Source organism: Pristis pectinata, chromosome X, assembly GCF_009764475.1.
Source record: "Pristis pectinata isolate sPriPec2 chromosome X, sPriPec2.1.pri, whole genome shotgun sequence".
Lineage (NCBI taxonomy): Eukaryota > Metazoa > Chordata > Chondrichthyes > Rhinopristiformes > Pristidae > Pristis > Pristis pectinata.
This window is the reverse complement of record NC_067450.1, coordinates 9,919,819-9,944,417: the sequence shown is the minus strand read 5'-3', so window position 1 is coordinate 9,944,417 and position 24,599 is coordinate 9,919,819. Positions and strand designations below refer to the sequence as shown.

Genomic DNA, 24,599 nt, shown 5'->3' with positions numbered 1-24,599 from the left:
TCTGGTCTGGGGGAATCTGTGCAGACAAACAGAGAGACGGGGAGACGGCAGCTTCCACCACATGCAACAGGAGATGATGAGGGAGGCGGTAGGATCTGTGCTGTCTGTCAAAACATGGAGCAGGTCCTGTCAGTCCCCAGCAATGGTTGCACTCACCGTGTAGGCCTGGGTGCAGTCCTGAGCCCCGTGTCCCAGAATTGAGCAGCCGCATCGCTCTCCCTGGTCTGTCCAATACCAGCTCCCACAGGCAGCGCTCCACACTGAGCCGGGGGGGGGGGGGGGGGGGGTGGCGGGAAGCAGGGGGGCGCGACTCATTGCTGGGGGCGTACCAGCAGACAGCATGGATTTGCATCAGGTTTCTGACACAGCAACATTCATCTGTACCTATGACTATTCAGACCGGAGGACCAAGAGCGCTATAGTGAATTCAGTCTGTGGGTTGGCGCTTACCAGGATACCAGTGTTTGCAATTGAATTTCTTCTTCCAAGTCTCTGCAAATTGCTGCACTTATCCTCAACCTTTAATGTAATCTAACTACTCTAATGCTTTTTAGTTTTGCTGTCGAGAAATTCATCCTCAATTGCTGCTTATTGTACTGATTTCAATGGAGCCAAATCTTGGAAGCTGCGTACAAGGTGCAGCCACTGTTAAATTTGCATGTTTCTACACTAAACGCCAATGCTCTTTTTCTTGACTTAAGTTTGATTAAAGAAAGGTGTGCTGGATGACATGTCCTATATTGTGGAACCTCAATTAGAACCTCAATTACCTCCTCATTTCTATTATGCACAAAATTGGGACGGGTCAACTCTATTATTGCAGATAACTGTAATTGAGCTTAATTGAATGTTTAGTGCAGTAATTTTGGTTCTGAAGCTTTTTATTATCATTTTGTGGTAAAGTGCTTATGTTTGGCAACACCCCAAAGTGAAATGATCAAAACCAGAGGTTCACTGTGTTGAAGCATTTCCAAGAGGAACCCTCAAATGAGTCAATGAGTGCAACTGTGGACCTCAACAAAAAGTTAGTGGATACCAATGGCCTGCACACAAACAAAGACTTGCCATTACATCCACTTCTCATGAGGACACATTGCTCCTTGCTTTCCAAGTGAAGATCTGCCAAGTATATGATGTAAATGCAGAATCTTGACTTTTGTTGCTCTTGCCAGAACTCCTCTCAACAAAAAACCTGAAACAAAATGTCAGATTTATATGGCACCCTTAATGTGGAAAAAGTATTTCAAAGATTTTTGGAGAGGAAAAAGCCTCTTTGCGTTCTCGAATTCAACTATCAATCTTTCTAAAAGCCAAATACTTCAGATGCTGGAAAAAGAAAATTCCAGAAATGCTCATGAGGTCAGACAGCATCTGTGGGTAGAGAAACAGAGTTAATATTTCAGATTGATAACCTTTCATCAGAACTGGACTTTCATTATCTGTTCTGATGAAAGGTCATCAACCTGAACTGTTAACGTTGTTTCTCTGCTCTTTCTGTTTGTGCTGCTTTCTTTCTCTGCATATCTGTCATTCAGCATCTCCCTTTCTCTAGGTGAATATATAAAAAAAACTGCAGAAAGGAAAACAGAAAATGCTGGAAACACACAGGTCAGGCAGCACCTATGGAAAGAGGAATCAAATCAACGCTTCAGGTCAAAAAACCCTTCATCAGAACTGGGAATACCCTTTGCCAGCTCTGATGAATGCGCTTCGACCTAAAACATTGAATCTGTTTCTCTCTCCACAGATGTTGCCTGACCTGCTGAATAGTTCCTGCATTTTCTGTTTTTATTGCATTTCTCTAGATCCATTTCAGGTGTGGATAATTGTCTGGATGGTGAGATAATAATATACTGGGGAAAATGGAAAGAAAGACTTGCATGAATATAGTGCCTTTCATAATCTTAGGGCATTCCAAATTACCTAACAGTCAATAAAGTTCTTTCAGAATGTAGTCATGGTTGTAATTTAGGGGAAGCAACGGCTAATTTATTCGTAGCAATTAAAAAACAAAATACTTACACAAGCTCCCACAAATAGCAATGAGATAATAACCAGATAAATATTGGCCAAGACTCTGGGTTGAACTCACTTGCTCTTCAAAATAGTTTTATGGGATCTTTTACACCTACCTGAGATCACAGATAGAGCCTGAGGGTCTTGGTTTAATGTCTCATCTGAAAACAGGCAAGTCACAAACTGAGACATTGGGACGAAGACACTGAGACTGGAGAAGTACTTAAGAGTGTGAATTCGGTTGCAGAGTGGATTATGAAATCTGTGGTTCAGTCTAACCTTGAAGAGATCTGGAGGTCAAGCAGTGATATGGGAAGGTCAAGTAACTACCTTCTGGACATTGGCAGTTATTTTATTTGAGGTATTGGCTTCTGATCAGAGTTTAAGACAATTGGATTTTTCACATATTGCATTTACTTGCTTTTGTATGTTGTCTGCTACAATCATTTATTCATTTGGTTTGGATTTAGGGATGAGTTTCTAAAGGGATTTCCTCTCATCTTTGGTGGATTAGCCACAAGAATCTTGGAAAACAGCATAAACAGATGTGGAAGAACCTTGTGGAAATTTAATCCCTTAATTTTTGCAAATGTCTTTGCTTGTTTTTCCATTTTTATGCAATTACCAGAGGTGCAAAGTAGGTTCATTAGAAAGAGTATTCCATTGTAAATTTTTTCGTTTCCTTAAAGGGCTTTAAAGCCAAGAAAAGTTCCAGATACATGCCTAGAGATGAGTTACATAGAATCTTAATCAGGTCTATTATCACTGACATATGTTGTGACATCCTGAAACCAGTCTTTTTTAAAAGAAGTTGGTTTGAAGGCACTTCCATATCCTGCAGCCTGGCATGCAATCAAAGTGACCACAGACAAGAATTTTTATACAATTGGAAAAGTTTCTCAGGTGAACCTACCAGTCACTTAGCAGTGTATCAGAACATATAGCAGTTATATAATAGACTTGCTTTTATGGGCATTAAGGATCTTGCATTTTTCATATAAAATCATGAAAGGGGTAGATAAGGTAGAGGCAGGAAGGTTGTTTCCACTGGTAGGTGAGACTAGAACTAGGGGACATAGCCTCAAGATTCGGGGGAAAAGACGAGGAGAAACTGCTTTTCCCAGAGAGTAGTGAATCTGTGGAATTCTCTGCCCAGGGAAGCAGTAGAAGCTACCTCATTAAGTATATTTAAAACACAGTTATCTAGAGTTTTGCATAGTAGGGGAATTAAGGGTTTTGGGGGAAAGGCAGGTAGGTGGATCTGAGTCCACGGCCAGATCAGCCGTGATCTTATTGAATGGCGGAGCAGGCTTGATGGGCCAGATGGCTGACTCCTGCTCCTATTTCTTATGTTCTTATTTTGGAGTCTCATTTCTTCTGAGAATGTGCATTGCATTTTTGTATATTCGAAGTGTCTTGCATTTTTCTATGTGAATCTAGCTCATGTATGTTAAGAAGGGCTCAATGTTTTTCTGTAATGGGATCTTATGTCTTTTATATATGGGGAAATTACATTTTAATCTGCAGTATGAGAGACCAATACTTTGCATTTTGATAAAATGTTATGGAGCACCTCCTTAACTCAATAACTCAAACATGCAGTTTTCAAATAAACTATGTAAACTAAGGAAATGAAGCAAAATTTATTGTTACTCCCAGGGTACTGGTGTAGTTTAAAAGCAAGAACCAGAGTAATTTAGAGCTGTAACTTCACTAGCTTAAGAGTAGGAATTGGAGTATTAGAGGTAAACAGAGAAGATTAAGAGTTGAAATTAGAGTGTATTAAGAATGGGACCAGAGGCATTTAGGATTAAGAGTGTGAATTGTGAGTTTAAATGTGAAAACTGCAGTGGATTAAGAGCAGAAGAAGAAGTAGTCTAAGAGTGGGAACCAGAGTAGTTTAAGAGTGGGAACTGAAGTAGTATAAGATCAGGAACCCAAGTGGTTTAAGAATATAATATGGAAAAAATTAGGTCATCCACTTCAGTGCGCAAAGTGTTGATGTTCAAGGGGACCCAGGTATTCTTGTCCACAAGTCGCTGAAAACATGCAGGTATAGTAGTTAATTAAGAAGGCAGGTGCTATTACAAGAAGATTTGAGCTTAAGGGTAATGATGATTTACTGTAATTATATAGGGTTTTGGTGAGACCACACCTGGAGTATTACAGTATGTACAATTCTGGTCTTCTTACCTATGAAAGGACATGTTGGCATAAAAGGAGTGTAGTGAAGATTCACTGGACTGGTTCCACAGATGACTACTTTGCTGAGTAGAAATTGAGAAGACTAGGCCTGTATTCTCTCGAGTTTAAAAGAATGAGAGGAGATCTCATTGAAGCTTACAAAATGCTTACAGAGCTCAACAGGCTGGATGCAGGGAGTATGTTTTTCATGGCTGAGGAATCTAGAACCAGTGGTTACAATTTCAGAATAAAGGATAGGCCATTTAGGACTGAGTTGAAGAGAGATTCTGTCATTCAGAGAATGGTGTATCTTTAGAATTCTCTACCTCAAAAGGCTGTGTGGAGGGTCAGTCACTGAGTTCACTTAAAACAGAGACTGATAGAACATAAAACATTACAGCACAGTACAGGCCCTTTGGCCCACAAAGTTGTGCTGACATTTTATCCTGCTCTAAGATCTGATTGATTTCTGGATATTAAGGGAATTGGTGGGTCGGGGATGGGGGGTGCGGGGAGGTGGGATAAGGCAGGAAAATGGAGGTGAGCTAGAAGATTGTCATGATCTTGATAAATGGTGGAGCAGGATTGAAGAGCCAAATGGTCTACTCCTGCTCCTATTTCTTATGTTCTTATTTTCTAAGAGTAGGACCTGGAAATAGTTTAGGAGCAGGAACCAGAGTAGCTTGAGCTAGAACTAGAGTAGTTTACAAGTGGGAACTGGAGTAATTTAAGGACAGGAGCCAAAGGAGTTTAAGAGTGGGAATTGGAGTACTTTAAGGATAGGAAATGGAGAAGTTTAAGAATGGGAGCTGGAGTAGTTTAAACATGGGAAGTGGGAACAGGAATAGCTCAAGAGCAGGAACCTGGGCAGTTTAAAAGTGGGTACCAAAGTAGTTTAAGAACAGTATCCAGTGCAGAAACTATGACAGCTTAATAGCGGGAATTGCAGTGGTATAAGAGTGGGAATTGGAGTAGTTTAAGAGCAAGAATACATGGTTTAAGGGGAGGGACTAGAGTAGTTTAAGAGCTGGAATGAGTAGTTTACGAACGGGAACACAAGTGATTTAAGTGTAGAAATACAAGTAGTTTAAAAGCACGAACAGGAGTACTTTAAGAGCAGGAACAAGAGTGGTTTAACAGTGACCATTAAGAGCAGGAACCACAGTAGCTTAAGACCAAGAATCTAAGTTATTTAAGAACAAGAATATGAGAGGTTTAAGAGGAGGAACTGGAGTTGTTTAAGTGTGGAATTGTGAGTCATTTAAAAGCAGGGACTGGAGCACTTTAAGAATAGGAACAAGTACAGTTTTAGAGGCCTGAGTAATTACAGATTAGGAACCTGAGGTGGATAAGGGTGGGAATTGGAAATAGTTTGAGAGTGGTAACCAAAGTAGCTTAACAGCAGGAACACAAGTGCTTTAACTGTTGGAATTAGAGCAACTTAAAGGGAGGGACTGAAATGCTTTAAGAGCTGGTGGTGGAGTGGTTTGGAGCAGGAATACAAGTAATTTATTAAGTGCGGAAACCTAAGAGCAGGAACAAAAGTAGTTTAAGAGTGAGAACTGTAGGAGGTCAAGAGTAGGAATTGGACTAGATCAAGAGCAGGAATAGGAGAGGAAAATGGAGTAGTTTAAGAGTGGGAACTTTAAGATCTTTAAGAGTGGGAGATAGTACTTTAACTTTCAGACTTGAAAAACAGTAGTAGGTTAAGAGAGGCAACCAGTGTGGATTAGGTACGGAAACTGGAGTAGTTGAAGAATAAGGAAAAAATGTAGTTTAAGAGGAGGAACCTGAGCCGTTTTAGAGCAGAAATTGGAATAGTTCAAGAGCTGGAGCCAGAAACGTTTAAGAGGAGGAACATGTGTAGTTCAAGTGCAGAAGTGTAAGTAGTTTAAAAGCAGAAACTGGAGTTTCTAAAGCGCTTCTAGGAGCAGATGGAAAGTGGGAAAGGGAGGAGTTTAGCATGTGAAACACAAGCAGTTTGAGAATGAACTGGAGCAATTTAAGTGCAGAAATTGGAGCAGGAACCAGAGACATTTAAGAGCAGGAACCAGAGTGGTCCAGAGGCAGGAACCAGTGAGGTTTAAGACCAGAAACTGGAGGCATTTAAGAGCTGTAATATGGGTGGTATCAGTGCAAAAATGAGAGAAGCTTAAAAGCAAGAAATGAAGCACTCTAAGAGCCAGAACACAGGAAAATCTTAAGAATGAGGAGTACTTAAAGAGTGGGAATTGAATTAGTTTAAAAGCAGGAAATGGAGAAGGTTAGTAGTGGGAAGCTGACTAACTCAAGAGCAAGAACATGAGTGGTTTAAGGGCAGGAACCAGACTAGCTTAAGAGTGGCAACTGAAGTATATCAATATCGAGGACCAGGGAGGTTTAAGAACATAGAACAGTACAGCACAGAAACAGGCCCGTCGGCCCATGATGTCTGTGCCAGACTAAACCAATCCCTTCTACCTGAACATGATCCATCTCTCTCCATTCCCTGCATATTCATTTGTCTGTCTAAAAGCCTCTTGAACGCCATGATTGTATCTGCCTCCACCACTACCCCCGGCAGCCCGTTCCAGGCACCCACCACTCTCTGTGTAAAAAAAAAACTTGCCCCACACATCCCCTTTGAACTTTCCCCCTCTCATCTTAAAGCGATGTCCTCTAGTATTCAGCATTTCTATCCTGGGTAAAAGATTCTGGCTATCTACCCTATCTGTGCCTCTCATAATTGTATAAACGTCTCAGATTTCTCCTTAGTCTCCACCACTCCAGAGAAAACAATTCAAGTTTGTCCAACCTCTCCTTATAGCTAATACCCTCTAATCCAGGCAGCAGCCTGGTGAACCTCTTCTGCACCCTCTCCAAAGCCTCCACATCCTTCCTGTAATGGGGCAGCCAAAACTGCACACAATACTCCAAGTGAGGCCTAACCAGAGTTTATACAAATGCATTATGACTTCCTGACTCTTGTACTCCATGCACCGAACAATGAAGGCAAGCATGCCATTCCTCTTCTTTACCACTCTATCTACTTGTGTTGGCACTTTCGGGGAGCTATGGACTTGGACCCCAAGATCCCTCTGTACATCAGTGCTGTTAAGGGTCCTGCCATTAACTGTATACTTTCCCCTTACATTTGACTTCCCAAAGTGCAACACCTCACACTTGCCCGGATTAAACTCCACCTGCCAGTTCTCTACCCATATCTGTAACTGATCTATATTCTACTGTATCCTTTGACGACCTTTTTCACTGTCTGCAACTCTACCAATTTTTGTATCGTCTGCAAACTTACTAAACACATTTTTGTCCAAGTCATTTATATACATCAAAAACGAGGTCCCAGCACTGATCCCTGCAGAACACCACTGGTCACAGACCTCCAGCCAGAATAACACCCTTCCACCACTAAATGAAATAGTTTAGGGCAGGATCCAGAGCAGATTAAGAGCAGGAACTGATGAAGATTAAAAGTGGGAATGGGAGTAGTTTAAGAACAAGAACTGGAGTAGCAGTTTAAGAGCAAGAAATAGGGAAGACGAGTGCAGGAATAGCTTAAGAGCATGAACTGAAGTAGTTTAGAAGTACTCCAGTACTCTGTACTTAGATTAAGTACAGAAATTGGAGCAGTTGAGGAAGTAATTCAAGAATTGGAAATGGACTAAATTAAGGGCAGGAACCATAGTCGTTTTAAAAGCAGGAGCCAAAGTAGGCTAAAAGTGGAAAATGGAATAATTTAAAAGTGAACAATGGAGTAGTTTAAGAATCGGAATCAGAGAAGTTTAAGTGTAAGATTCAGAGTACAGTAAGTAGGTGGGACGAGGCAGAAGATCAGGTTGACATGGACTAGATGGGCTGAAGGGCTTGTTTCTGTGCTGTAGTACTCAATGACTCTAAGAGTGGGCACTGGTGCAGTTTTTATTTATATTTATATCATGTTTATTATCACTGACATATGACGTGAAGTGTGTTGTTTTGCGGCAGCAGTACAGTGCAAGACATAAAAATCTATAAATTACAAAAATAAACAAATAGTGCAAAAAAAAGGAATAATGAGGTAGTGTTCATGGATTGTTCATTTAATCAATGCAGTGAAGAAAAAAAATCACAATGCCATTTGATAATCAGCACAATTGAAGAGAGATGAATCCAAAGTACTCAAAATAATGAGTAGTATAAAAAGAAAGTTTAAAAAGAGCAAGAGAAAGTGTGTGTTCCCTACTCAGGTCCAGGGTAAGTGATTTTTTGAGGTGGCTCAAGAGGAATTTGGGAAAGATGTGGTGAATCCATTTTTCACAGTATATGTTGAAATAAATATTGTAGTTAGGAAGGGGGAGGACAGCCTACTGGGTGAATATCTGGATTTAGGAATTAAATTAAAAAGCAGAAACTCAAAGATAATAATCTCGGGATTATTGACCAAACCATGTGTAAATTGGCAGAGAGACAGACAGGTCAGGCTAGTTAATGTGTAGCTTAAGGGCTGATGTGAGACATTGGCACCAGTATTGGAATTGGATAGTATGGGTCCCACCTGAACCAGACTGTAACGAAAGTCCAAGCAGAAACAGTAAACGGAGAAGTGGCAAAGGGCTGAAACAGTAAAACATGAGGAGGGATTGACAAGAAATGAAGTGAGCTTAAATATAAATGAAAAAGGAGAGGAGAGTATTGGTCAGACGATACTGAAGGAGAACATAAATAGTCAGGGAATACACAGACTGACAGAACAAAGGAGTGAAATGATGGTTGGAAATAAAGTGAAAGAAACTGCCATTAAAAATGAGTCAAACTCTCTGTAAAGCAATGCACACGGTGTCTATAATAAAACAGGGAAATTGTTGCAATAAACCAGATACATAGCAGGGAATACTGATTTATGGCTACAGAAAAAAAATTAGTACTGGGAATTTAACATTACAGGACATAACAGACTTAGAAATCATAAGGTAAGAAAAAGGGGAGGCACAATCACGGTGCTTGAAAATTATAAATAGCATAATGCGAATGGACAGAAGCAGCACAGCCAAAAGCGAGACCGAAATAGAATTCACTTGGATTGTGGTAAGAGATACAGAATACAGCAGTTACTAGAAATCTGAAATAGAGGATAATGCTGGGAAAGACCAGCAGGTCAAGCAGCATATGTGAAGAGAAGTAAAATTGCATTACCTCACAACTGCCCAGGGATTAAAAATCAAAAGTGTGCAGGTGCTGAAAACCTGAACCCAAACTACTCACTGGGTCAGGCAGCATTTGTGGCAAGAAACAGAGCTAACGCCCCAGTTCAATGAACCTCCCCCCCACCATGAAGTGTTATTGACCTGAAATACCAATTAAAATGAAAGGCAACTGGAAGCTCAGGATCACTGTTGTGTACAAAACAGAGGTGTTCTGCAAGACAGTTATCCAACCTGCCTTTAATTTCTCCAATGCTGATGAAGGGTCATCGATCTGAAATGTTAATTCTGTTTCTCTCTCCACAGATGCTGCCTCACCTGCTGAGTATTTCCAGCATTTTCTGTTTTTATTTCAGATTTCCAGTATCTGTAACTTACTGCTTTTTGATTTGAGTGAAGGGAATAATGTGTACAATGTGCACTGTGTAGGTAGTGGTGACTATAAAATAACAAAGCTGTAATATAAAAAAAATCTGATTCACTGGTGTCCTCTCGGGAAGAAAATGTGTCCTATGCAACGACAGACTCACAGCATTATGGCTGATTCTTAACTGCCCTTTGAAATGGTTAGCAAATCACTCAGTTGTACTAAACAACTACAAAATAACAAACATAGGAGTAAAAACAGATGGACTACCCAGCACCAACCTAGGCACAGGATTCAATACTGGCAAAGGCACATCCTACCTCAGTATCCCTACAAAATTCTTCTCATTACCTTCTGGAACTTGCGTCAAATTGAATGTTCCCCACAGACTGCTTAAACAACCTGGCACTGACATACTCACAGAAGCATACCTTTTAAAATGACCTGGCATCCTCCATCATGATCCTTGGTGATGTCCTGACCCATAAAAGGTCTCAGTCTAGTGGTACAGAGTTGGGAGTGGCCCTGGGAATCCTTAACATTGACTGCAGATCACATTGCATCGGTTAGGGAAACTTCCTCTTGAATACCACCTACCGTTCTCCCTCAGCTGATGAGTTGATGCTCCTCCCCGTTGAACAACATTTGGAAGAAGCACTGAGAGTAGCCACCACAAACCAAGTTAGCTGAGTCTTGAAGGACATGACTGCCAAACCGAGCCTGTGGCATGTAGTGAGTGAACCAACACAAGGGTCATTCTCACCAATTTGTCACAAATGATTGACCACTGTACAATCATTGTGGAGATGAAGTTCTACCTTTTCCCTTCATAGTGTTGCATGGCACTACTTTGTGCTAAAAGGGATAGATTCAGAACAGATTCAGCGATTCAAAACTAGGCATCCATGAGGTGCTGTGGGTTACTGACACCCCAATCTTTAACTACATGGCCTGGCATATTCCTCACTACTGTTACAATTAAGCCAATGGACCAACTCCTGGTTCACTGAGGAGTGCATAAGAGTATTCCAGGAGCAATACCAAAATGTACCTAAAATGAGGTGCCAACCTGGTATACCCACAATATAGTAGAATCACATTTGTGTTAAGTCGTAAAAGACAATGTTAGGTATGCCATAATCAGTTCATCAGATTAAAACTCTGTTTTCCTGCCACACCTGGTCATGAATTATGGTGCTCACTCTAACAACTAACAGGATGGGAGACTCCAAGAACATCCATCCTCAATAATGGCAGGGTCCACTGCATGTGCAAAAATGAAGATAAAGTGCATCTTAATCAGAAATGTTGAGAGGAAAATTAATTATGGCCCAGTCCTGAGGTTTCCATCATAAGAGAAGCCAGCCTTCAACTAATTCAAATCACTCTACAAGCTATCAAGAAACAACACAAGGTACGGTCAAGCTAAGGGGCCAGATAAAATACTGCTTGTGCTGCTGAAAACTTGTATTCCAGAAATAGTCACCCCTCTAGCCAATTTGTTTTAGTATAGCTATAACACTAGCATCTACCCAACAGAATGGAAAATTACTCAGTATATCCTGGTCTCAAAATTCAAGATGATGGCATAGTGGTTCTTACTGGACTAACAGTCTAGAAACTCAAGTTCAAATACCTTCAAAGTAGTTGGGAAATTGATTTACAGTTAATTAAATAAGTGCAAAATTAAAAGGCTGATGTCAGTAGTGATGACTGTGAAATTACCAGATTTTCATAAAAATTTGGTTCCCCAACGTCCTTTTGGGAAAGAAACCTGCATTCTTACCTTAGCACCATGTGACTTCAGATTAACACGAATGTGATCAACTCTTAAAGGTCTCTGAAATAGCCCAGGAAACCACTCAGTTCAAGGGAAATTAGGGATGAGCATTAAACTCTGGCTTGGCCAACTACAGTCACATCCCATGAAGGTTGAGTGACTGCCCTAGACATCAATATTACATTTATCCAGTCTGGTATCAAGGAACCTGAGAAAAGAAAATCTTAAATCACTTGAAATGCTTTTGACTGGCTGTAGTCAAACTTCACACAAAGAAAGATGGGTGTGGTTGTTGGAAGTCAATCATCCCACCACCAGGACATCACAGCAGGAGCTCCATCTTCAGCTGCTTCATCAATAGCCTCCCTTCCACCAGAAGGTCAAGAGTCAAGATGATCATTGACAATTGCACATGGGTCAGTATGAAGCAGTTTGTACTCACCTGCAGCAAGATCAAGACAACATCTGGCTTGTTCTGAAATATGGCCAGTAATATTTGCACTACACATGTGCCAGACAATGACCATCTCCAACAAGAGTCTAAACAGTTACCTTTAATGTTCAATGGTATAACCATTGCCAAATTCCCTCACCGTGAATATCCTGAGAATCACCGCTGACTGGAAACTCAACTGAACACCAAGCTTGACATCACCCAGGACAAAGCAGTCGACCTGATCAGCACCCTGTCAACTACCTGAAACATTTATTGTCTCCACCACTGGTGCACTACCATCTACACAATGCACTGCAGTTACTCACCCAGGCTACTCCAACAGCACCTCCCAAATCCATGACTTCTACTCTCTAGAGGAGAAGGCCAACAGGCACATGGGAACACCACTATCTGCAAGTTCCCCTCCAAGTCACACACCAATGTGACATGAAAATGTATGTCTGTTCCTTCATTGTCCCTGGGTCTCAATCCCAAAACACCCTACCTAACAGCATTAAGTTACATCACTACAAGGACCATATCTGTTCAAGAAGATGCACTCTTAAGGGCAATTAGGGATGGGCAACAAATGCTAGCCTTGCCAGTGATGTCCACATTCCATGAAAGAATTAAAAAATGGAGGATTAACTGCTGGATCTGGTATTGGGTAATTGGCCAGAGTAGACAAGAGAAGTTGGGAATGCCCAAGCCATAGTGATCATAATGCAATATGGTTTAGGATATTAATTGAGAAGGATATAAGCGTGACAACAATATTGGCAAACAATAATGTAGGACAACAATGAGAAACATTTAAAACAGTGTACAACAGAGCCCCCCCAAAAACCTGCCAAACAAACAAATGAACTAGATGCTAGTTAAATATAGCTATAAAAAAATTGTGACTGGGAAAAGGTAAAATTTGAAGATAAGATCTACAACATACATGAAGTACATAAGTGAACATTGCAAGGAAGAATATCAAAAGATTAGTAGATGTCAAAAAAAGGAACAATGAAATAAAATTATTTAGGAACATAAATCAATATAGTGAAAAAATCTAAGGGCACATAAATGGAAAAGAAAAGTCCAGATAGAAGCAGGGTCATAAACAGGCAATGATAACAAAATGGTAGAAGTATTGCATATTATTTTGATTCGCTATTTACCAAGGAGAAGGTGAAGGTGGATTTGACAGTGCAATATGCAATTAGAAATGATATATCTGCATTTTAAATAAATAGAGAACTATTAAATGATCTAATCAAATTCAAAGTGCATAAATCATTTGGTTGCATAGATTGTATGTGTGCATTTTAAAAGAATCAAGGGAAAAGGTAACATAGGCACTATTGCACATATTAAACAATCTGTTAGAAGAAGGTGTGGTGTCAGAGAACTGGTGAATGGCTGATGCTATACCTATATTTAATAAGGAATACAGAACGTGTCCAGGAACTATAGACCAGTCAGCTTCATATAAGTAGTAAGGAAAAGTATGGAATCTGCATTAAAGGAGAAATGCATCTAGAAACCAAAAATATAAGGATGTGTCATGAACAAAGTCTTGCTTGTCCAACCTCATTGAATTCTTTAGAGAGGCAATACAAAAGAGTAGACAAGGCAACAGATGTAATATATCTCATTTTTAAAAGGTCTTCAATGAGATACCACATATTAATTCATGAATAAGGTCAGAGCATACAGAGTCAGGAGACATAATTGCAGAATGCATGGCTAGCTGACCACAAGACAGAAAGCAGAGTTAAAGGGTAGCTATTCAGAATGGTAGTAGGTGGAAACTGGGATCCCACAAAGATCATTGCTGAGACTACTACTGTTTACAATTTATATTAACAATTTATACTTCAGAATAAAAATTTAAATAACTAAATTTGCAGAAAATGCCACAATGAAAGGAATAGCCACCACTGCGAAGAAAAGCAAATTTAATAATTACAAGACATTAGGGCTGATTTTGTGGTCAGCACTGAGCACTGTCAACTTACATAAGCTACTAAAGAATTCCAAACTTACCTTAGACACTCATCCCAGCAGGAACAAGCAGCATTCTTCATAGTGAGGCCCTGCACATCAAAAGGACCTTCCACGTCATATGAGGCAGGATATGGGACAGCCAAAACAAATACTGCCCTCAAAATAAATAGAACTGTTAAACTATCAAAAAACACTGTGCTTTTCTGAGACATTCAATAATATCAAAAACATTTAAAAGAACTATGATTTTAAATAAGTTAAAAACAGTTCATGATTAAAATTTAAATGAAATTAAGTTTAATTAGAAATTTAGAAAAATCTTGAGAGAGTTTTTTTAAACTAATAACTTATCTAAAAATCTTTTCTATTACCAAACTCCCACAGTTGCTCTCTTCCATTCAAATAAAGGAGAGAAGACCCTTTGCACTTTCTTGGAACTGATAGAGTGTTTAATGGAAAGCGCAAACATTTAACTGTGGGGCATTTAACTCTGGACTCTGTGAAAAGTTCAATGTCAAAGTGCAACCTGTTGTCCTGCAGCAAACGGCTGTTAGAATCCTCAGAATTTCCATATTTATATGAGCAAACATGAAAATCAAAATGTTGCTTTCAGTTACACAGGGTAATGATGAAGAAAAGTGACAACTTCACCATCATTATCCTACAAAGTCCGAGCTAATAACAAACGTGCAGAATGAGCAAAAATTGGCAAATGAATTTCAATGTTTAAAAAGTGCGAAGGTAAAATGAATAAGGATGTCACATATCATTTGAAAAATAAGAATCTAATTGGGGGTAGAGAAGGGAGGACAAATACACAAGTCACTATAAGTTACAAAGCAGATCAGTATGGCTATAACAATCATGAATCAAGCACTAGGGTTTATTTCCAGAGGGACAGAACTGAAAAGTAGAGAAATTATGCTAAACATGTATCCACCCTTGGTTAGACCACACTTGAAGTACATTTTTAACTAGTTCAATACATTTTCTCAATATTGAAAGTCTAATGCTATCCCGAGGTCCTGTACTAAATATCCATATCTAATTCCATTCCATGCACTGCATATTCATGACTCACATGTTTCCACCCAATGTCCAACACTTCACATTTCAGTGCATGAAAATGATTTTCCCATCTGCCCTTCCAGTTGCATACTCATCCAAGCTTTTCTACAATTTGGTGCATAGTCTGTCCCGACTGCTCCTCCTATGATAGTCTTGGATGCAAAGTTAGCAATTTGAAATTGATTTCTGCGTTTCTACACATTAGAAACAATAACTGCAAGTACTGATTCCCATAGGACACAACTCAGCACCTTCCTCAATCTTTCACAAGTTTTTTTCATTGATTTCTGTTTATTTGTTAACCAATGTTAACCTTGTTTTCTGTTCCATCCTGTTTATAATGTCCTTCAGGTTATTTGAAGTCTTTCATATTTAACTTTCTGAAAAATTGTCAGAAGGTTACCTGAGCAAGAAAAGGATTGTTTCAGTAGAAGTTAGGTAGATCTCAGCAGAGCGTGGATTGCAATACATATTGCTATGCTCTCACAGATCTCACTAAGACATACAAAATTTTGAGGTGGTTTGAAAGAGAGTTCCCTCTAACTGGAAAGTCAATAACTAGGGAGCACAGTCTCAGCAGAAGGGGTCAGCATTTAGGACTGAGATTTGGAAAAATGATTTGAAACAAAGGATTGTGAATCTTTGGGATACTCTAACCCAAAGGGCTGAGTCATTAAGAATATTCAAGTTTCAAGTCCGCAGGTTTTTGGGCAATAAGGAAATCTATGGATATGAGATCAGGTGGGAAAGTGGACCTATGGTACAGGATAAGTCATGATCTTATTGAATGGCAGAGCAGATCCAGGAGGCCAAACAGTCTACTCTTGATCCTAATTTATAAACTGTACAGAACATCATACTGGACACTATCACATTTTGGGGATGGAGATAGATAACAGTAAAAAAAACTTCTGAGTTTTTATTATCATGATTCATTATGCTAAACACTCTTCATGCTCCTAATTATCCCATATAAATACGGTAACTCCATTCAATAGGAGAAAATACTGGAAACATAAAATTGGTTGGTCAGTAATTGAAAGAAAAAAAAGATTATTTCAGGAACTGCGAATTCTACTTCTGCAGTTCCTTCATAGCAACCTTGAATAACCTTTTTTTAAAGTCATATACATGTTGTCAATGTCACAGACAAGTTCACCATTAAAGGCATAAATCCACTCCCCAGCACGCCATTTCAGAGTCTTTTATGTTTCAATAAGATCTGTGAGAACAAAGCAAAATATTTTGCAGATACACAGTTGAAATTTGGCCATTTTTTTATCCTCCTGAATAAAAAATTCCCATTCTTAATCAGGTTATCAATGAGGCACCTTCAGAAAGCTCTTTGAAAAGTTTGGTTTGAAGGACTTCAAATTATCCTAAAAATATGGTAAAAAGGGCTAGGTTACAATATTAAATTAATATATACACGCAACTCCTCTGATTGTAAAAGCATTGACCTAGAAGCTCCCCTAGTTTGATCACCAGTCCATGTTGAGTTAGTTGATGAAACAGTAGAGTCAGTATCTCTGGAGCATGCAGAAGAAAGTTTACCAGAATTACAATCCAAAAATTCATGCTGGCAAGTGTATGTATGTGAATAACAGGTGAGAAGAGGATCAGGGTCTGCTGGGATCTTCCTTGTTGATATTCATTGTTCAAGTTCATACACAAAAAACTACTTTCTTAGATTGAAGGGCAGCTAGCACTAATGATACCATACCTGGCAAAAAAGACTTAGATTTACATGGTACCTTGCTGACCAAAATTGACACACCTAATCAATGCCTTGATTTTAAAATTCTCCTCCATTTTCAAATCCCTCCATGATTTCACCCCTTCCTAGCTCTGTAATTTTCTCCAACCCTACAACCCTCCAAGTTATCTGCACTAATATAGTTCTGTCCTCTTAATCATCCCAGAATTTATTGGTGCATGTGCCTTCAGCTGTCAAGATCCCAGGTTTTGGAATTTCTCCTCTAAAGCTCTCTATCACTGTACCTCCCTTTTTGTCTTTGTTGCTCCTTAAGATACAAAAAAACGTTTTGTCATCTGCCCTAAGATCTTATATGGTGTCAAATTTTTCTTGACAACATTCCGATTTCAGTATTTCCTTACCACATAGAAGGAGGCCATTTCGGCTCATACAGTCTATGCAGCTCACAGAGCAATCCCAATTCACACTAATTTTTCCCTGTAACCTGTTCTCCTCATATTCCCAACATCTCCCCCCAGATTCTACCACTCACCTACACACAAGGGGCAACTTACAGTTGCTAACTAATTTATCAATCCGCATGTCTTTGGGATATGGGAGGAAACCGGAGCACTTGGGGAAAACTCATGCAGTCACAGGGAGAATGTGCAAACTCCACATAAGCAGCACCAGAGGTCAGGATTGAACCCAGGTCTCTGGAGCTGAGGCAGCAGCTTTACTAGTTGCACCACTGTACTGGCTAGGAAGGACCTTAGGATGTTTTGATTTGTTAGAAAAGTTATGTAACCAGAAGTTTTAGTTGCTTTTGTTGTCCTTTGCAGGCTCAGATCATCCCAATGCACTTGAAGTCAATTGAAGTGTAGTCAATAATGAAATGTAGGATAGTCCTTAGGTACAGGAGAGGAGAAAAATTGAGGACGAGAGAACTTACTTTCAATCATGAGTTCAGCAACATTAAAATACTGTAACACTAATTACTTCAGAATTCCCTTTCAAAACCTGTTTCTCTCTCCTTTAACAGGCCCCTTAACACCTCTCTCTTTGACTAAGCTTTCTAGTACCTCTTTATGTGGTTCAATGTCAAATTTTGTTTGATAACCCTCAAATGAAGAGCCAAAAGGTAATTCACTGTGTTTAAGCTGCTATATAAATGCAATTTGCTTTTGTTAGAGTGCTGAGGTCTGTAATGTAAACCAACTGTGAAAAACACAAAAAGTGTATCTACATGCTTTTCAAACAAAAATCATGTCTTTAAATAATTTATAAGTAGTACTATCTGTCAACAACCTGCCACTAGTTTGGATTGAGACTAGTCATTTTGGCTGTGTATTTTTGTACATATTTTTAAAGTGGCTATTGAAAAAGCGTTGGCTTCTATTACTCTTTTCATGGTGGTAAATCTCACTATCGTTTCTGAAGTCGGGTAGCCAGCTGTACGATTTTTAACCAAATTGTCTTATTTTGGTTAAGGGTATCTGAAAAAACATCTACGACAGCAACCCAAAACATCGAAATTTCGGTTTTTCCACAATGCATAAATATTACTCCAGTTATTATATTTAAGACGTGTTATAATCACGTTGGCAAAGGAAGAGCCATCAGTGATTGTCCTCTTTTATAATGCTACTCTGAGTTTAATGTTATATTCGGCCAAACGCGCGAACTCCAGTTCCCAATTATGCATCGAGGCTTGCCAGCATACTCTTTAGGAACAGCAGAAGCATATTTATAAACAGTTTATGACTGGTTTTGAGAGTGGGCGTAGATTTTGTTACTGGAGGCAGGAGGTGGGGCTTGTACGCTGCTTCTCTTGGAAGCTCTCTTTTGCCCTTGCTGGGTCCTCTGCCACCACAGTTTCTGAGGGGTTGACGTCCAGCTGGAAACCTGCTGTGGAAGAATTCACCCCGCGCTTACAAACATTCACCTCAGAAGTTGGGAACTACAACTCCCAGCGTGCAGCATAGCAACAGCAACTAACCGTTTGGAAACCGAAACCGACCCCAAAAGAACCTAGAATTTATATTTAAGGATGGAAAGCAATGTGATGTGAGACAAACATACAGTTTCAATAAACTTTTAACTGTCAAAAATCACTAATTTGACCAATTGTTTACTTTTTCTGGCTGATCCCTCCTCGTGACGCACAAACACACCCCTTTCCAACAGATCACGTGGACAACTGGTTCTGGTCCTTTTGATTGACATGAGGAAAGGCCAATAAAAAGTGGCAATACCATAATTCGTATTTCTATTGGACGTGTTTCATTAGAATGCACTAATAAAAAAAGAGAAGGGTGGGTTCTGTTGTACGGATTCTGAAGTACAGTGAGTGGCGGAAAAAGAGATCGAAGGAGAGGAGTTTGAGGCATTAAATCCTGGCACAGAGGACAAGGGACGATCAGACTTTAGGTACCGGTGCAGGCAGTGAGAGAGTCGGGGGCGAATAGTTATCCGGAACTACAGCCACTCCCTCCTTGACAGCTTGAGCTAAGTCAGTGTTCTCGGTCCAAGTGAACGGTGACGGTGACAGCGGCTATCACTCGTCCTGACAGTCTGATACTGCACCACACGCGCCAGGAGACGAAGAACAAGGTCATGTGTACAGGGCCTGTCCACGGCAGCAACTGAGGTAAGTACCTGGAGCCGGCGTGGTGGGAATAGGGCTGGGGGTGGGTTTGAGGAGGGTTTGGGGCTGGGGAATAAAGGCTGAGAAAGGGAACTCTCAGCAGAGTGAGTATAGAAGGGGGCTGCATGTTTGGGGAGCGTTGCAAGGTTAAACGAGGAAGATCCGAACCATGGTGGTAGTGTAGAAAGAGCAATTTTCTTTTAAAGTAGTTATAATTTTCATCTGATGGCTATTTACTTTAACTTGACTCTGAAGCTAAATGACTTTCCGAAATCCTTCATTGCCCAGCCGAATATTAATGTTTATATTTTTGATTATCTGCCGAAGTGCCAACAGGTGAAGACCTAGCCTTGTCACTTCTAGGATTACAATAACTTGCGTTGAAGTATTTTGTACTTGGGCCACGTAGTTTTTAATCTTTCCTTTGGGGAGCGTTTCAAGACGATGACAGAACAATTGTTGTAATCTTCTGTATTGGAATAAAACTGGTACAGTTAATAATAGGTCTTGTGTAAATTTAGTGTCATTATCGTACAGTAATTCCATTTTGAATGACAATGATTGTAAGAACATAACATCAGAAGTAGAAGCAAGAGTGAGACATTCAGAGACACAAGAGATTCTGCAGATGCTGGAATCTGGAGCAACACAAAGTGCTGGAGGAACTCAGCAGGTCAGGCAGCATCTATGGAGGGAAATAAACAATTGACGTTTCGGGTCGAGACCCTTCATCAGGACTGGAAAGGAAGAGGGCAGAAGCCAGAATAAAACATTCAGTCCCTCTTGCCTGCTCTACCATTCAGTAAGATCGACTGATCTTTCACCACTTTCCTTCATTAACTCCATATTCCTTATTTCCCTTAATATCCAAAAATCTATAACTATCTTGGACATTCTCAGTGATGGAGCTTCTACAGCCCTCCTGGGTAGAAATTTCCAAAGGTTCACTATCCTTTGGGTGAAGAAATTTCCCCTCATCTCAGTCCTGAATGGCTGACCAACTGACTTTGAGACTGTGACCCCAGGTTCTGGATACCACAGCCAGGGGAGACATCACCACTGCATTTACCCTATCACCCTGTCAAGCCCCATAGGGATGTTGTTTTGAAGAGATCACCTTTCATTCTTCTAGGTATAGGTCCAGATTGTTTAATTTTTCCTCATGGGGCAAACTACCTTCTGCCTTCTTCTTCCTTTCCCTCACCCACCCCAAATTCCAGAAATTGGTCTGGTGAACCTAGTTTGCACTCTCTCTAAGTATATCTTTGCTTGGGTAGGGGGATAAGATCCACACACAATATTCCAGATTCAGTTTGACAAGAGCCCTGTATGATTTTAGTAAGACATCTCTATTCTTGTGCTTAAAACCTCGTGCAATAAACTTGCATTTACCCTCTGAATTGCATGCTGTACCTGCATGTTAACTCTCAGTGATTTGTGCACAAGGACACCCAGGTCCCTCTGAACACCATCTTTCAATATGTCCTGATTTTAAATAATATTCTGCTTTTCTTTTTTTTCTCTACTAAAAGTGGATGACATCACATTTTCCACATTGTGTTCCAACTACCGTGTCCTCACCCATTCACTTAGCCTATCCACTTCTCCCTGAAGCCTCTGTCCTGTTCACAACCCACAATGCCACCCATCAATTAATCCTCCTTTATATGGAACATTACTAGCCTTTTGGAATGGAGGAAATATTTGAAGTTTAACTTCCAGTGATTAAAACCAGATTTCTATTGGATTAGGTGTTAAACCAGCTCCCTATTTGCATATTTTGTCGGTAGGTCTTTATTGTGTATGAGCTCTGAAGAATGAGCTTTGCGTTAGAACTCCAAGTTTTGTTGAATGAAGAGCTGATCTAAAGCACATGAATCATTCCCTTAATGATTTTTTTTTTGTAATTTTTAATTCTCTGCTTTTCACAGGTATTTACTGCATTCATACAAATTTGTGTGAGTCAATTATGACAGGACAAGTTTTCCAGATGGTAGTCTGTGTTTATCCATCTCCAGTGTCATTGGGGTGGGTGAGAGAGTTGTTGTTATTTGGCTCAGTTAATTTTTGTTTTTACTGTAAAGTCTTACTCAAATAGAAGTGATAAATATTGTGGTGAATGCTGTCATTGCTCTGCATTGTTCTGTGTAAGGACCAGATGTGAGCAATGTGTTGATGTCTAGACTGGGGTGGGATAGGTGTGATGCAAGGCTTATGTAAAAGTGTTTGAATGTAAGGCAGAAATAAATTGATACATCATACAAATGGGATATGGCATGATCAGTGGATAACTAAAATGATTATAAGGCAATGAAAGAGATGGGTGTCAAATATCTTAAACACACAGCCATCTGTTCAGAATGCACATTTGTAGCTTTAAGATCGGTTTATAGATTGAAGATTGTTTCCTGATGTCTTTTTGTGTGATATACATAAATGAAAATTTCATACCCACTTGAAGTAAAGAAATAATCCAAGTTTCAACTGCAGACCTGCATCATAAAGGAAACAATTTCCTTTCTATAACACTTTTCATAACATCAGGGCATCCCAAAATGCTGTACCACTAATGACATATAGTTTGAGCATAGTTACTGTTACAGCAGAAATTTGTATATAGCAAGTCCCACAGAAAACAATTGGAAAATAATGACATAATCAACTTCACTCACTGAGTTTGAGGGAAATATATTGGCCAGGTCACCGGAACTCCAGCGTTCTTCAAATATGCCATGGAATCTTTTTCATCTGCCAAATCGGTCAGCTGAGTCCTTGGCTTAACATCTCAGCCAGAAAGTGGCAGCTCTGAAAGTACAGGCCTCTCCTAGTGCTCACACTGAAATGTGAGCCTCTATTATACATGGCGGTATCTGGTGTGACCATTCATATTCCTGAGCCTTTTCCATGTTCAATAAGATCATGTGATCTGTATCCTAATATTCTTTACCTGCCTTATCCTTTCTCCATATCTATAAATATCCTTGCTTTAGAATTTTTAATTGACCCCAGACTCGACAGCTTTGTGAGGGGAACAGTTCCAGACTTCACCCACCTTCATTTGAAGAAGTACTTCCTGTTACCACCTCTAAATGACCTAGTTTTAATCTTAAAATGATATCCCCCCTGTTATTCTGAACTTCCCCTATCAGGGCAAATGGTTTCTTGCTACCTTAACAATTCCTTTATTTTGTAAACTCCATTTAGATCACCACTTCGAGGGAATATGTGCAATCATTCATAGTCTAACCCTTTCAGCTGTACTATCTTTCTGGTAAATCTGCGCAGCACCATTTCCTGATTTCCAGAATTGAAAGCAGTTATCCCAGATGGGTTCTAAACAGAGCTTCATAAAATTGGCATAATTACTCACCCTTCATCTGTTCTAGCCCTCTTAAGATAAAGACCAGCTTTTCATTAACCTTCTTCGTTACCTTTTATGACTGTCCACTAACTTTGAACTCTTGGTTTTTTTAAAGACCCTCAAATCAATGCTCTCCTCCGGTTCCTAGCTGCTCACCATATAGACAACACACAGATTTACCTTTCTTGTGTCCAGAATGGATGACCATTGAACTACTTATGTCCCTGTTTTACTTATTCACTTAATCAATTGTTTCTACTTCATGCTCCCATCAAGACTAATTACTGTCACCCAAATTGGTGTCTTCAGTGAACTTGGATTACAGGTTTTCTACTTCATCATTGAGGGCATTGATAAACGTAGTGAAAAGCTGAAATGCAAGTACAGTTTTTATTGTTGCTGTTGGTCATATCTTGCCAATTGGAGTACATACTTACTATCGCTGCTCTCCATCTTCCTCCTAAACTATTGGCACGAGTTCAGAATGGTTTATCTTCAATTCCATTCAACCTCAGTTGTTAACTCTCCATTTTGTAGAACTTTACTGACTGCCTTCTGGAAGACCACAGTACCAACATAGATGCGTCCTTATCCACCATGTTTGTTACCTCAAAAGTTCAACCAGGTTCTTGTGACGTGACTTACCCTTTGTAGACATTCAGATGAGTTTGTCACGTACACCAGGGTGCAATGAAATTCCTTGTTTGCATGAAGCTCACAGAGTAAACTGTGTATGTGGTAATAATAAGTACAACAATGTGCGCAAAACAACAGAATGGTGTAAAGATTGTAGTGCAAAAAGAAATGCTAAGGTGACAATAACAGAATAACTGAGAGAAGTAGAATTAAGAGTCCAAGAATGTGGCAGCACCACCAGGAAGGGAATGTAAAAGAGGTGATTGGTTCAAGTCTGATAGCAGTGAGGAAGAAGCTGTTCTTAAGTCTGGATGTCCGGGCTTTCAAGCTTCTGTATCTTCTCCTAGAAGGTAGAAAAGGGAATGGCCAGGGTGGCAGGCATCCTTGACGATACTGTCAGCCTTCCTGAAGCAACGCACGGTGAAGATGGACTGGATGAAGGAAGTGACGAGCCTGTGATGGACAGGACAGGGCACTCTAAGTTCTGATGGTCAAGAGCTGTACCAGGCTGAGATGCAACCTGTCAGGTTACTTTCTATAACACATCTGTAGAATTTTGAGAGCATCCTTGTGAGCATGCTGAATCTATTCAGACACCTAAGCCATGCTGGCTTCCTCTTAAACACCTTTAAAGTGCTTTCTAAAACTGCCATTTGCCCTTGCAATCCCTTGTGTGACTATCAAATTTTGCATGGTAATGCACCTGTGAAGTACCTTGGGACACTTGTATGAAAGGCATGGAACTTGGTCTTGTCCTTGATATCCCTCATTTTACTAGTATTTTCTTTTTGTATATCCTTTTGCTACTCCTTGTATTTCTCCCAGGATCCACTATTCATTGAATTTGTTTCTTTTATGTATTAAAGTAAGGAACTCCGAAGGGCTTCAATGAAACCTCAGCTGGAGTATTGCATGCAGTTTTGGTCTCTTTACTTTTGTATACTTAAAAAAAGGATATTGGCCCAAGATGTCTTGGAGGCAGTGCAGTAAAGGTTAATTACATTGATTTGTGGGATGAGGGGATTGTCCTATGAGGAAAAGTTAAGTAAATTAGGCTGATACCCTGCAGTTTAGAAGAATGAAGGGTGATCTCATTGGAACATTACAATAAAGCTCCGATAATCTGCTATCGACTCTTCAGAAATCCCAACAGTTCAGTAACTGCTGCGCTCACTTTCCACTCACCCAAGGCCCAAGTTCCTGTGCTTCCTTTAAACTTGGTTCAATGGAAAA

The 24,599-nt window shown here is 39.9% G+C and overlaps 1 long non-coding RNA gene across 2 annotated transcripts in view; it reads right to left on the bottom strand.

Annotated features, from left to right (window-relative positions):
• LOC127567026 (uncharacterized) overlaps window positions 1–18,895 on the bottom strand; it is a 34,972-nt gene extending 16,077 nt beyond the window's left edge. For both annotated transcript variants that reach the window (XR_007955833.1, XR_007955832.1), the window contains exons 1-2: window positions 18,858–18,895; window positions 13,998–14,109 (exon numbers count right to left, since the gene is read on the bottom strand). This is a non-coding gene — a long non-coding RNA (uncharacterized LOC127567026). The remainder of the gene's footprint in view (window positions 1–13,997; window positions 14,110–18,857) is intronic.
• Between the last annotated feature and the right edge of the window lie 5,704 nt (window positions 18,896–24,599).